This window comes from Berghia stephanieae, chromosome 12, assembly GCF_034508935.2.
Source record: "Berghia stephanieae isolate SIO BIC M18660-M18661 chromosome 12, UCSD_Bste_1.3, whole genome shotgun sequence".
NCBI lineage: Eukaryota > Metazoa > Mollusca > Gastropoda > Nudibranchia > Aeolidiidae > Berghia > Berghia stephanieae.
Window position 1 is genome coordinate 34,262,419 of NC_088371.1, and position 12,692 is coordinate 34,275,110.

General features: G+C 36.0%; 1 long non-coding RNA gene across 1 annotated transcript in view; it reads left to right on the forward strand.

Annotated features, from left to right (window-relative positions):
• LOC144957956 (uncharacterized) overlaps positions 1-10,197 on the forward strand; it is a 27,563-nt gene extending 17,366 nt beyond the window's left edge. The window contains exons 3-4 of the long non-coding RNA XR_013642274.1: positions 1,516-1,560; positions 10,120-10,197. This is a non-coding gene — a long non-coding RNA (uncharacterized LOC144957956). The remainder of the gene's footprint in view (positions 1-1,515; positions 1,561-10,119) is intronic.
• The last annotated feature ends 2,495 nt before the right edge of the window (positions 10,198-12,692 follow it).

The window sequence follows — 12,692 nt, forward strand, 5'->3', positions numbered from 1 at the left end:
CCACCCGAAGCCATCACATTGAAAGCATCAAAGGGGCAATAATAATAATAATACTTGATGTCATAAATAGATGAAAACTGTTGAAAACTTAGTGTAGATCTGAAATCCTTACAGTAATTAAGTGAATACAAATAAATAATAATGTGAATTTGAATGTAAGCTTCAATTTAATTACAAAAACAGATCAAATGAACGTTTCGGTTTTCCCCTTTATCAACAAAACAGGATGAATGAAACACCACCGATGACGTCCTGCTGTTGTCACTAATGATTTATACTTATACCGACATCCCTTATTTATTTATTTTTATTTTTTTGTATCTATTTTCAATTCCATTGTATTTATTTTCCAACAACAGTCTACACGTTTTTATATTTCACTTTCTAAACTGGATTACACAGTTCTTCCCCGCCTCCCCTCTTTCCACTTAATTAATTGCACACCTTTTAGAAATATCTAGTATTTTATTTTAATTAGTGCTTCCTTACAAAGGAGCATAATATTTCCTGCCCATCAATGTTTTTGTTTATTCATCTTAACTACGCCACTTCCACATTATCTCATTCATCTCTGTGGTGTTTCAATCATCCTGTTTTGTTGATAAAGGGGAAATCCGAACCGTTCATTTAATCTGTTTTTGTAATTAAATAAGCTTACATTCAATTTCACATTATTGTTTATTTCTTTGTGCTTCGTGCAGCAATATTTACATTAAGTGAATACATTATTTCGAATGCAACGATTTGCGTAAAAACGCCAAACTGACAACTTTTTACAGTGTCGAAATTGGTTGTTTTGGAAAGTGTTAATGTCGTTGGTACGTATTTCATGATATCTGTTTGACTGAACGAACATTAAAACTGACTTTAAATTATAAAAGGAAATCAAGTTATCTGTTTATCTATCTGTGAAAAGGACATTTCTAATCTTTCAGGGGAGTTGTGCGCCGTATATTTTTGTTAATTGACTCTAATAAGTACAATATTCTCCACAATGCTATATTTTTTAAAGAAAGGATAGAACAGTGTATTATATTGTTCTATTATTGTATCTTATAGAACAGTCTATTAGATTGTTCTATTATTGTATCTTATAGAACTGTCTATTATATTGTTCTACCATTTTATCTTATAGAACTGTCTATTATATTGTTCTACCATTTTATCTTATAGAACAGTCTATTATAATGTTCTATCATTTTATCGTATAGAACAGTCTATTATATTGTTCTATCATTTTATCTTATAGAAGAGTCTATTATATTGTTGTATCAGTACATCTTATAGAACAGCCTATTATATCGTTCTATCATTTCATCTTATAGAAATATCTATTATATCGTTCTAACGTTTTATCTTATAGAAATGTCTTTTATATCGTTCTATCATTTCATCTTATAGAAATATCTATTATATCGTTCTCACATTTTATCTTATAGAAATGTCTATTATATCGTTCTATCATTTTATCTTATAGAAATGTCTTTTATATCGTTCTCTCATTTTATCTTATAGAAATGTCAACCCCCTAAAAGCTGTAAACCCAGTCTACTCGGAATGGTATTTCTTCACTTATTTTAAAAGTTCTTCTAACTCTTCAAATCAATTTAAATTCGTATACTATTCGTGTTCGACAGCCTCCAGCTGGTGTTATGTCGCGTGTATAAGATAATTTGCGGTCAGATAGTTCAGTTGATAAAGCACTTGCTTACACGCAAAGGGACCGATATCTATTACGTGTGAATTCGATCATTTTTTTCTGACACCCCCCCCCCCCCTCTCTCTCTCTCTCTCTCTCTCTATCCACCGTAAAGTGATTGTGTAGTTGGGTTTGTTAGATCTGAGGGAAAGTACTTTGCAATAGACTTACGTCCAATCCAAAGGATAGCAAGCAATTGTTTTGGTCTGTTTCATGTTATGAAGACCAGGATAAACTATGGCTTTATGGACCCATTGGCTCTTAGAAGGACTGTAAAATATGGTTAAATGTGATTTCCAGGTGGAAGTGGCCACTGTGTTAAAATTACAAATTCTCTCAATAGAAGAAACGAAGTATAAATGGAGTCCTCGATAAAATACAGAAACTTAAATCTGAGTCAAAATCAAAAGAACATTCTGTGAAACCCAAAGAACACAAAAGAAACCCAAACATCTCAATGACTACTATTTAGATGATGATACTGACAATTTGTGTACAGTTACTCATTTCTGTTACAATGCAAATTTTGTCCCTAAGATTATTCAGAAGCAATGAATAGTTACAGCAAAGAAAAATGGAATGAAGCTATGAAAAAGGAAATGAGTGCTTTAATTGAAAATGACACTTATGATGTTGTTCCTCAACTCAAAGAGAGGGAGAGAGAGAGAGAGAGTGAGAGTGTTGGTGTATGGGGGATTGGGGGTGGATGGGTGGGTGTATGCAATATAAGCAGACTAATTTGGGAATGAAACCTACAAAGATTGATATGTTGCTAAGCGATTTTCTCAAGTAGAAGGTATTGATTACAATGTAACTTTCTTTCCGACCACTAGAATGAGCTCAATAAGACTCTTTACACAGTTGCCAAAACAGCATGACTCTGAGATCGATCAAATGGATGTTAAGTCTGCATTTCTAAATGCTCCTATAGATACTTCCAGAAATATGTGGACCAACCACAGGGATTCGAAATCAAATCAAAAGACAATGATACAGAACGCTTAGTCCTGAGAGTGAACAAACGTCTATACAGTTTAAAACAATCCAGTAGAAATTGGAATAATCTTCTTGATACTTACTTACAGAAAGTAGGTTTGGTCAAAAATGTCAATGATCCATGTTTCTATTTCAAACCTGACAATGAAATTTACTTACTTGTGTGGGTGGATGAACTTCTGATTGGATCAAAATGTGACATAATTAAATCTGTAAAGAAATCAGTTGAAAAAATGTCCAAATGAAAGACCAGGGAATTGTATCTCATTTCTTATGTATTCAGTTTGAGATCACAGATGATGAAATTTATATCTCAGAGTAAATACATTAAAATTTTGCTTGATAGATTTGGAATGTAAAACTGCAAACCATCACACACCCCATGTAAAATGAAACCATGCAATCATGACAATAATTATTAAGTGCTTGATGATGAACAAATACTAGTGTATAAGCAAATAGTTGGAGCTTTGATCGACGTTATGACAGCTACCAGACCTGACATTTCTTACACCATTACCAAACTGTCTCAATTCATGCACAATGCAAAGAAATGTCACTTGACAATGGCAAAACACTTTCAGATACCTGAAGAGTACTATAAATCAAAAATTGTCTCTCAGGAAAGCTGAAAAGATTAATGTGACTGGCGTCTGCGATGCAAACTTGGCTAGCAGTCCAGAAGACAGAAAGATTATCACAGGATATTGTTTTTAGTTATCGAACACATGCCCAGTGATTTCTTGGAAATCAAGAAAACAGTCAACTGTCGCTTTATCAACTTGTGAGACAGAGTACATTTCTCTTGTCTCAGCTGCACAGGAAGGCAAATTATATATGGTTTCTTTATTAAATGAAATCACTGATTCTGACCATCCATCATTCAACCTATTTTGTGACAATCAAGGAGCAATTGCTTTGACTAAAAACCCAATCCGTAATCAAAGGTCAAAGCATATTAATGTAAAATATCACTTCATTGGAGATGAAATATAAAAAAAATAACAATACTAAAAACCCAATCCGTAATCAAAGGTCAAAGCATATTAATGTAAAATATCACTTCATTGGAGATGAAATATAAAAAAAATAACAATACTAAAAACCCAATCCGTAATCAAAGGTCAAAGCATATTAATGTAAAATATCACTTCATTGGAGATGAAATATCAAAAAAAAAAAAAACAATACTAAAAACCCAATCAGTAATTAAAGGTCAAAGCATATTGATGTAAAATATCACTTCATTGGAGATGAAATATAAAAAAAATAACAATACTAAAAACCCAATCCGTAATCAAAGGTCAAAGCATATGAATGTAAAATATCACTTCATTGGAGATGAAATATAAAAAAAATAACAATACTAAAAACCCAATCAGTAATTAAAGGTCAAAGCATATTAATGTAAAATATCACTTCATTGGAGATGAAATATAAAAAAAAACAATCTCAGCATTGAATATGTTCCGATTCAAACCCATCTGATATGTTCACCAAACCAGTTTCCAAAATCAAACTTCAATACTTCATTAAACACATCATGGGATAGATTTATTCTAGCGTAACTTAGAAGTGGCATTAATGTACTATTCCCACTATTAGTCATGTTTGATAGATACAATAAATGATCATTTAGTATAGCCTAAACTTTATTGACCAATATCAAACTTGTTTTATCTTTGACTTTTGAATTTTTTTTTTCCATTTCACCTTATTGATCTGAGTATGATGTACTCTTGACTGTTTTCTTTTTAAAAGTTTTCCTTTTGACAAAGTTTTATGACTCATGTGTTCTTTTACTATTCTTTTTCATTATTGTTGAACTTTTGGGTCATTTAAGATGAGTTTATGGCGAGAAGTTGAGTATAGACGCATCTGTACATTGTTTTTATTAATAATGTTAATAATAACATTATGAAGTGCAGAATGTACGATCACTCACTCACTCAATCTCATGACCGGATGGTCGTCGGGGGGACTTGCGTGAAGCAGAAGTTACAGTCTTCCTCCGTGCTTGCCTGTTGCTAGCCCTATGGAGCAGCTCCGGAACCGACATCTCTTTCCATTGTTTTATATTGTCCAGCCACATCTTCCGCACTGTCCTTGACTGTGCCCTGTAGGACTTCCTGCTCAGGCTATCGTGTCGAGTATGGTACCAAACGAAGACAGTTTTCTGCGCTTCACAGTCACTAGAAGAGGTTGAGGGCCTGCCCAAGCTTCTATTTTTTTCCAGGACGTCTTCGTTTGTGCGATGCTCCGTATATGATACGCGTAGCAGTCTTCTATAGCACTTGCTTTCAAACGTCCTTATGTTCCGTTGTGCATCCATTGTAATTGTATAGGCTTCGCATCCGTACAACAAGGTTGGCAACAACAGTGATTTATAGTCTGACCATTACATTAAGACTCATGCTACTTTTCCAAATCTTTGTTAATTGAGTCATTACTGATGTTGCAATTGCAATTATCTTTCGAATTTCAATTGTGCTAGTCAAATCTTTGGTTAGTGTCACACCTAGATATTTGAATGTCGTGACCTCTTTTAGCTTTTCATGTCCCACAGTGATGTTTGTGTTGCTTTCTGCGTTGCTGTTCACCTAGATTTGTAATTTTCGGTACTTATTTCCATTCCGTATTCCGATGCACATTCAGCTAAGCGGTCTGTTAAGTCTTGTTGGTCTGGTTCTGTGCCTGCCATTAGGTCAGTATCGTCCGCAAATCTGAAATTAGACAAAGGGCAGCCGCCGATGGATATCGAGGTGTAGTAACCCCCCCCCCCCCCCAGCACATCTTTCATGATGCTTTCAAGGAATATATTGAATAGCATCGGAGATAATATGCAGTCAGGCCTGAGTCCTACAGTAGTGTTGAAAGGGGTTCCTAATTGGCCATTTACCAGAACTGTGCTCTTTGACCTGCCATACAATGCCTCTATTGTCTGGATGAGCCCTTCTTCAAAATCATATTTCCTCATCACATTCCAAAGACCATCGGGCCACTGTCAAATGCCTTCCTGAATTCTATAAAATTATGGTACAACGCACACTGGTGCTGAATGCATTTCACTGTGAGAACCCTGCAGTTAAATATTTGCTCCACAGTACTTCTTCCTGTTCTGAACCTGCCTGTTCTTCTGACAGCATTTCTTCTGTTCAAGACTTTATTCTGTTACGGATTATTCAGAGCTTGACTTTGCTTGGATGGCTTATCAAGCTTATTGTTCTGTAATCCTTGCACTGTTTTAAGTTCCCTTTCTTTGGGAGGGGTATGACGATGGATTGTGCCCAGTCTTTGGGCGATTCTTCCTGATCTCATACCTTTTGGCAAAGCATTGTGAACACGTTTATTACTTCTTCTCCGCCGTATTTTAACAGTACAGTTAATGTGTTGTCAATTCCTGGTGACTTATTTGGTTTAAGGATTTTTATTGCTGCTTCAACTTCTTCTTTTAAAACGGTTGGGGTATCGCTCAATTCCGATGTATGACAAATTGGACGAAGTACTGAATTGCTTGTATTTATCTCTATGTTCTACTGGTCACTGCAGTATCCAGTCCATCTTTTAGTTACTTCATCTTTGTCAGCAAGTTGCCATTTTTGTCTCCGACTGCGGTAGTTTTTGGTAGTACAGATTTTGTATTTAGCCTCACTGTATTATAGGCATGTTTGCTGTCTAACGGGTGGCCTTTTCTTGGTGTTCTTTAAAAAGTTTAATCTTGTATGTGCCAAGTACAAGATCGTGATCGCTGTTACTGTCTGCGCTTGGATATGGTGTTGTCTTTGCATTGTTAATGCTTGATTTAAGGCGTTGAGGTGTCAAGATAGAGTAAATTTGATTGATTATGTGCTTGTCCATCAGGAGAATGCCACGGGCTGATTCTTGACATATTGTACGATCTACGTTTGTAATAAACAAGAAATTATGGACTTCCTGTTAAACACTTGCAGGTCAATCGAAAAAGGTATCTTTGTTTATCAATCTTCTTTGACTTAAATATCTACAAATATCCAATCTCACAATCTATCATGCCCTCACCATAGCCATAACACTATGTCATAACACATTTCCACTTGCTGATGCTGAAAAGATTTTCTATCACGACTTAATGTATCCATTCTATGCAGACGACTCTCAAATGTATGAGATATTTTTACGCATCAAAATTAATACCTAGATAATATAATAATCCATTCCATACGCACAAGTCCTTAGTCACTAAACAAACCCCTCTATTTGCTAATATCGAGTGCGAGAAAAAAAACACCGGGAAAAGTTTAGAAACCTGTAACTGCAGGACAATAAATGATGCAAGTCTGAAATTTCATCACAATCAAAAAATTTATTGAAATATATATAAACTACACAAATGTTAAAGAAAATATATTGAAAAAAAATATAAATTTAATGAATATTTTGATGGACAGATCGCAAATTTGCCCTATCGGAGCTTCTGATTTAATTCTCAAATTTTGATTTGATCTGTCGACCCCTGATTTAGGTTTATATCAATGCTTAGCGTTTTTTTCCATGATAATAATAATAATATTAACAATAATAATAATAATAATAATAATAATAATAATAATAATAATAATAATAATAATAATAATAATAATAATAATAATAATAATAATAATAATAATAACACAGTTTATTTGTATAGCGCCAAATCCTGTTGGCAAAACAGTTCTAGGCGCCCAAAATTGTAAACATCATTAAAAACATTTTTGTACACACACACCCATTTATACAAGCACGCGCGGACACACACTCACACACACACACATACACAAACATACACACACCCTCACAAAGACACACACATTCACCAAAACGTGATTATGCATACAGAGACGAAAAATATTTGTTAACATGAATTATTCAATAAAAATCATACCAGGATATTTAACAATAATGGCGGATGATGAAAAGTTTCATTAATATGATTATAGCACATTACAGCAAAATTATATGTAATCTTACATCTAACAGGGAGTCAATGTAAAGTCCAAAACAAAGGTGTGACATGATCACTATTTTTCCTTTTCAAAACTAATTTTGCCGCTTGATTTTGAACGCGCTGCAGTTTGCCATGATCAATCTGATTTTCTAATGTCTTCAAAAGTGGTTCGATCCCAGCCATTTTGAATTGACTTCTGTTCATACTGCTGTACGGCCCTGAAGACAAGGGTAGTGGGTGTCTAATACCAAACTATAGATTCTCTATTTAGACAATGTAATCAGGCATTTGTCCGTTTTGCAGGCCAGCTATTGCCTAGGATACTTTTTGCCTATAACACACACACACACACACACACACACACACACACACACACAAACACAAGGGGGAGGGGGTAAGATAGTAAGAATGAAATAAAATGAAGGTTATAAATTACCGTGCATCAAGCTCAATGACACCTTCGTCCCTCCATCCCAAAGCACGTACAAGGTTACGTAGATCCTGAGGCTAGATGGCCGGTTACCGTGTACTCAAGACACTTCGAGTAAAGTAGTAAAAGAAAGTTTTGAAAAAAAACTTGACCTCAGTTTCAATGGGATTTGAACCTGGGACATTCCAGCTTAGTCAGTATAAGCCGAACAACTTAAGCTTAAAGCACAATGCCACAGTCATTGTCCTGTGGTGATATTCAAACACAATCATGTGAATGTGGCTCTAGAATATTTCATTTTTAGCTCGAAAATAATTTTCGTTTTGTCTTAAACGTCTGTTGTACATTAATATTTGTTTAAGATTTATATAGGCATTCATCATTCAAATTCAGGATGCGATGCGTTTTTTTTTTAAACTTTTTTTTATTTTCATAACCGTAACCCTATTTTTTTTGAGAATACCGAACTGATCAAAGCCGCTCTCTCAATTGCTAAAAGATTATTGCGATACCAAGCATTGTGCCAAGAATGGTGCGATAAGTTACTGTGGTAACCAGTCACTTCATAAAACAAATTAGCACTGGCACCAGTAAATAATCATCATCACGATTTATCAATCACAACTTTGGAATCTGGAAAAGGAATCAACCGTTTTAGTATCATATCAATGTTTTAAAGGCCTAATAATCTATGCAAAGCGAATTATTAAGTTTCCTTTTTTAAAAAGAAATATCAAGACTATCCAATATCATAAGTTGAAATATGACACCAACCAACATCCCACCAATCCAAACATCTCCAAGCCCCACTAGCCGTAACCAAATGTCTTACATTCCATTCATCATTCAGTCCGCCACAGTGAAAGCAAATGACATTTTTCAAAGATAAGTTAGTTACCCATCAACCCTTGGATGACTTGAATAGCAACAACAACAATATAAATAATATAACATGTTAAACTTAGCGGCAGTACAAGAAAAAAATTAAATTTCTTAGGTACTCATTTCTCTTTCATACCAACAGTTCTCGCCATCTTGAGATTGAATAGGGCGGGTAAATATGCCAGGGTTGTGAGATTATTCTTATAAAACATGCCAAACTAGTTTTGAAATAAAGACAAATATTATAGATATCGCTTTTTCTGCAAAAATACATATAATATAAGAAAAAAATCCTCATTCTTTTTCACGCGGTCATAACAATGTGACCTTGACTCACCATATAATAATACTGTATAATTATCCTGCCAAGATAAAGTTGTCCCACTTGTGAACGGCGGGCGCCTTACTAAGAAACGGTTTTGCCACGCGAGGCAGCTTCTCAGCAAGCTTTTTCACACGCCCATGGAACAAATCACTGCTGTACGGCTATGGTGGACATCAATGACCAAAGGCTATCAATGATTGGAGTCAAGACAAAACTCATTTGAGTTGGAGGTCAATCATCTTTTCAAGATCCCATTACTTCCGGAAAAGACTTGTCACTTCCTTCCCAGCGATCTGTCAGGAATTTAAGAAATGTAGTACTTCGTGTTTTTATTGGGATATTTATTGCTTAGAGGAAGGGCTTTAACCCTAAATGTTCCTTTTTTTGGTATTTTGTTAGTATTCGAAGTTGTTTTATTTGTTATTGTGTAAATAAATGTGACTGGAGATAGAGGGAGAGAGAGAGAAAGAGACAGAGAGAGAAAAAGAGACAGAGAGAGAGAGAAGGAGGGAGAGAGGAGGGAGAGAGAGACAGAGAGAGGGAACAAGAGAGAGAGACAAATGGAGGGAGAGAGAGAGAGAGAAGAGAGAGCAAGAGAGAGAGAAAAGGAGGGAGAGAGAGAGAGAGAGAGAGAGAGAGAGAGAGAGAGAGAGAGAAGAGAGAGAGTTAGAGAGAGCGATAAAGAAACAGAAAGAGCCACCCAAACCCCCTCCCCCAAATGCAAATATCAATTCAATATGTTTCTATTGTATTCTGTTGTAGGGAGGTCTTCCATGCTATATGATATGACACATCATCTTATTTTTAAATCAATCTTTTTTCAGAAAACTTTTGAGTGCAAAAGTTGAAATCACAAGATCCTGTGTTGTCCTATCAATGGGAAAAAAGCTAAATTAAATGTACTTTTTTTGTATTCCTCTTTATTATTGAAAGTGTCCCAATAGCTCAATTGGTAGATCACTCGCTTCACACACAAAAGAACCTAGATCAATACAGGGTGAAGTCGAGATTTATTTTCTACCTCCCCCCACCACTACCCTCTGTCCACTCAGCAGTGACTGGGTAGCTGACCCTGATAGATCCAGCGGAAAGTACCTAGCGACAGATTAGCGTCCAATCAAACGGGTAGCAATTGCTACTGTCCTTTTAACACTATAGAAACCAGGATAAAGTACGGCTCCATGGGCCTTATGATCAATTGATCATGTATGAGTTGGTAGACACAGACTAGCGATGTTTCCCACTGAACATGTATGCGTTGGTAGACAAAGACTAGCGCTGTTTTCAACGAATCATGTATGCGTTGATAGACACAGACTAGTGCTATTAATAATAAAATACTAATACAACAACAACAACAACTACTACTACTACTACTACTACTACTACTACTACTACTACTACTACTACTACTACTACTACTACTACTACTACAAACGAAAGCTATTTTTAAAAAAGCAAGAAACACAAGGGAGATAAAAAGTTCTTATTATTATGTGAAGTGGTTCTTATCAAAAAGGTTGGTATGAACGTATTATTGACACTACGGTTAGAACGTAAGCATATATTTAAAATCAAGAGTGAGATAGATATTTAAAAACCTTATGCACGTAGGGCCTGTAATAAAACATAGATTTTAGAACATCAAATGTTATTTGTGGACCTTAGGTTAAGAACCTCAGATCAGCCAATCAGTGCGCAGGACCTCAGATCAGCCAATCAGTGGGCAGGATGCCAAAAAGTAACAAAACATACCGGAAAGATTTAAAGTTCCAAATAACCTCAGTAAGCTTTCCTAAAGTTCTTAGATAAACATAAGGCAGGATAAGGTCATTTTAAGTTCGAAAATAGGCTTTTCAATGTGGGCATCACCTGAAAGAAAAAAGACTAGAGGTGTCGTGACCTCGACCCAGTGGACGGCATTATTGTGTCCCTTTATCCACTGGTCCTTAAACCTAGTGTTTGTCTTTGTGTTCACCTCAATAGATCCATTGATATTCAGTGTAGGCGTAGAAATTTGGTGCATTGTGGGTATTGTGTATTGCATACTACAGCACTTCCTATGCTAGTGACATTGCCTATGAAATGACTGCAGACTATTCAGACAGTCACTCTTCCTTAAAGGTATTACTTATTCTATCTATAGCTGTGTAGAGGGTACTGAAGAGTGAGAATTAAGTGAGGTGACAGCTGATGATAGTAGAACTTATGGTTAGTAGTTTTCGACGAGCCTTTTAGGGCGGATAATTTCCCGACAGGACCTTGTGTGGTGGGTAGGTACAGGAATGAGAGTCTCCAGGGCGTTGTCTGGACCATTGTTTGTGTCCTGCTGTGCAAGTTATGTTGTGTACTCCTCGTTGTTGTTGAGCGATGGAGCACCTGGTGTCTTTCTTTCCTTAAGATGTATACGATTTCTGCGGATAGTACCGTTGGGTGTCTCCACTGTGTAGCTTCTTGGTTCAGGGGCATGATGTATCACTGTTGACGCTAATCATGTATTATGGTAAATTGGGTCTTGTAGGAGGACCGGTTGGCCTCTATGCAGCTGTAGAAGAGTGTTGTATACTTTGCCGTATTGTTGCTTTTGTTTCAGTTGTATATGTTTCATATTTTCCCGAGCTTGTTCTATTCTGGGGGTGATCTTCATTGTTCGTGATATTGGAGTTCGGATTGATCTGTTGAAGAGAAGTTCAGCGGGTGAAGGTAATGTCTGGTCAATCGGTGTAGTTCTTTGGTTGAGTTGAGCAATCTGGGGGGTTTTGTTGGGTCTCTTTTGATTTCTTTAATCAGTTCTTAACCGTCTGCACCAACCTTTCAATGAAGCTATTTGAATGTGGGAAATAAGGACTGGAAGTGATATGTTCGATTTCCCATTCCTTCATGAATGCTTTAAATTCCGTGCTCGTGAACTGTTTTGCGTTATCGGTCACAAGCGTGAGAGGAATACCGGGGCTAGCGAACACTGACTGGAAGTATTTAATTATCTCTTGAATTGTCATGGTTGTGAGTGTTTTATTTTTACGAATGACATATTGCTGAAGTAGTCTCCCATTAGGATAAAAAAAAAAAATTCCATCCAGATGGAAAGTGTCTACCGCTAACTTCTCAAATGGGATATCTGGTAGTAATAGCGGTTGACGTACCTGGCATTTTCCATATGTTGCAAATCTGACACGAATGTACCTACCCTTCATGGTGATGTCTTTTGTCATGCCGATCCAAAATACATTGTATTTTGCACGTAGAATGCATTTTTCTCGACCTTGGTGACCAGCATGAATATTGCCCAGTATCATTTCTTGTAAATTCTTTGGTATCAAAATAGCTGTGACTTTAATGATGAGGTCATCATCAGTAGAGAGTAACTTTTTCATGGAGCAGTAAGGTCTAAGTGCTT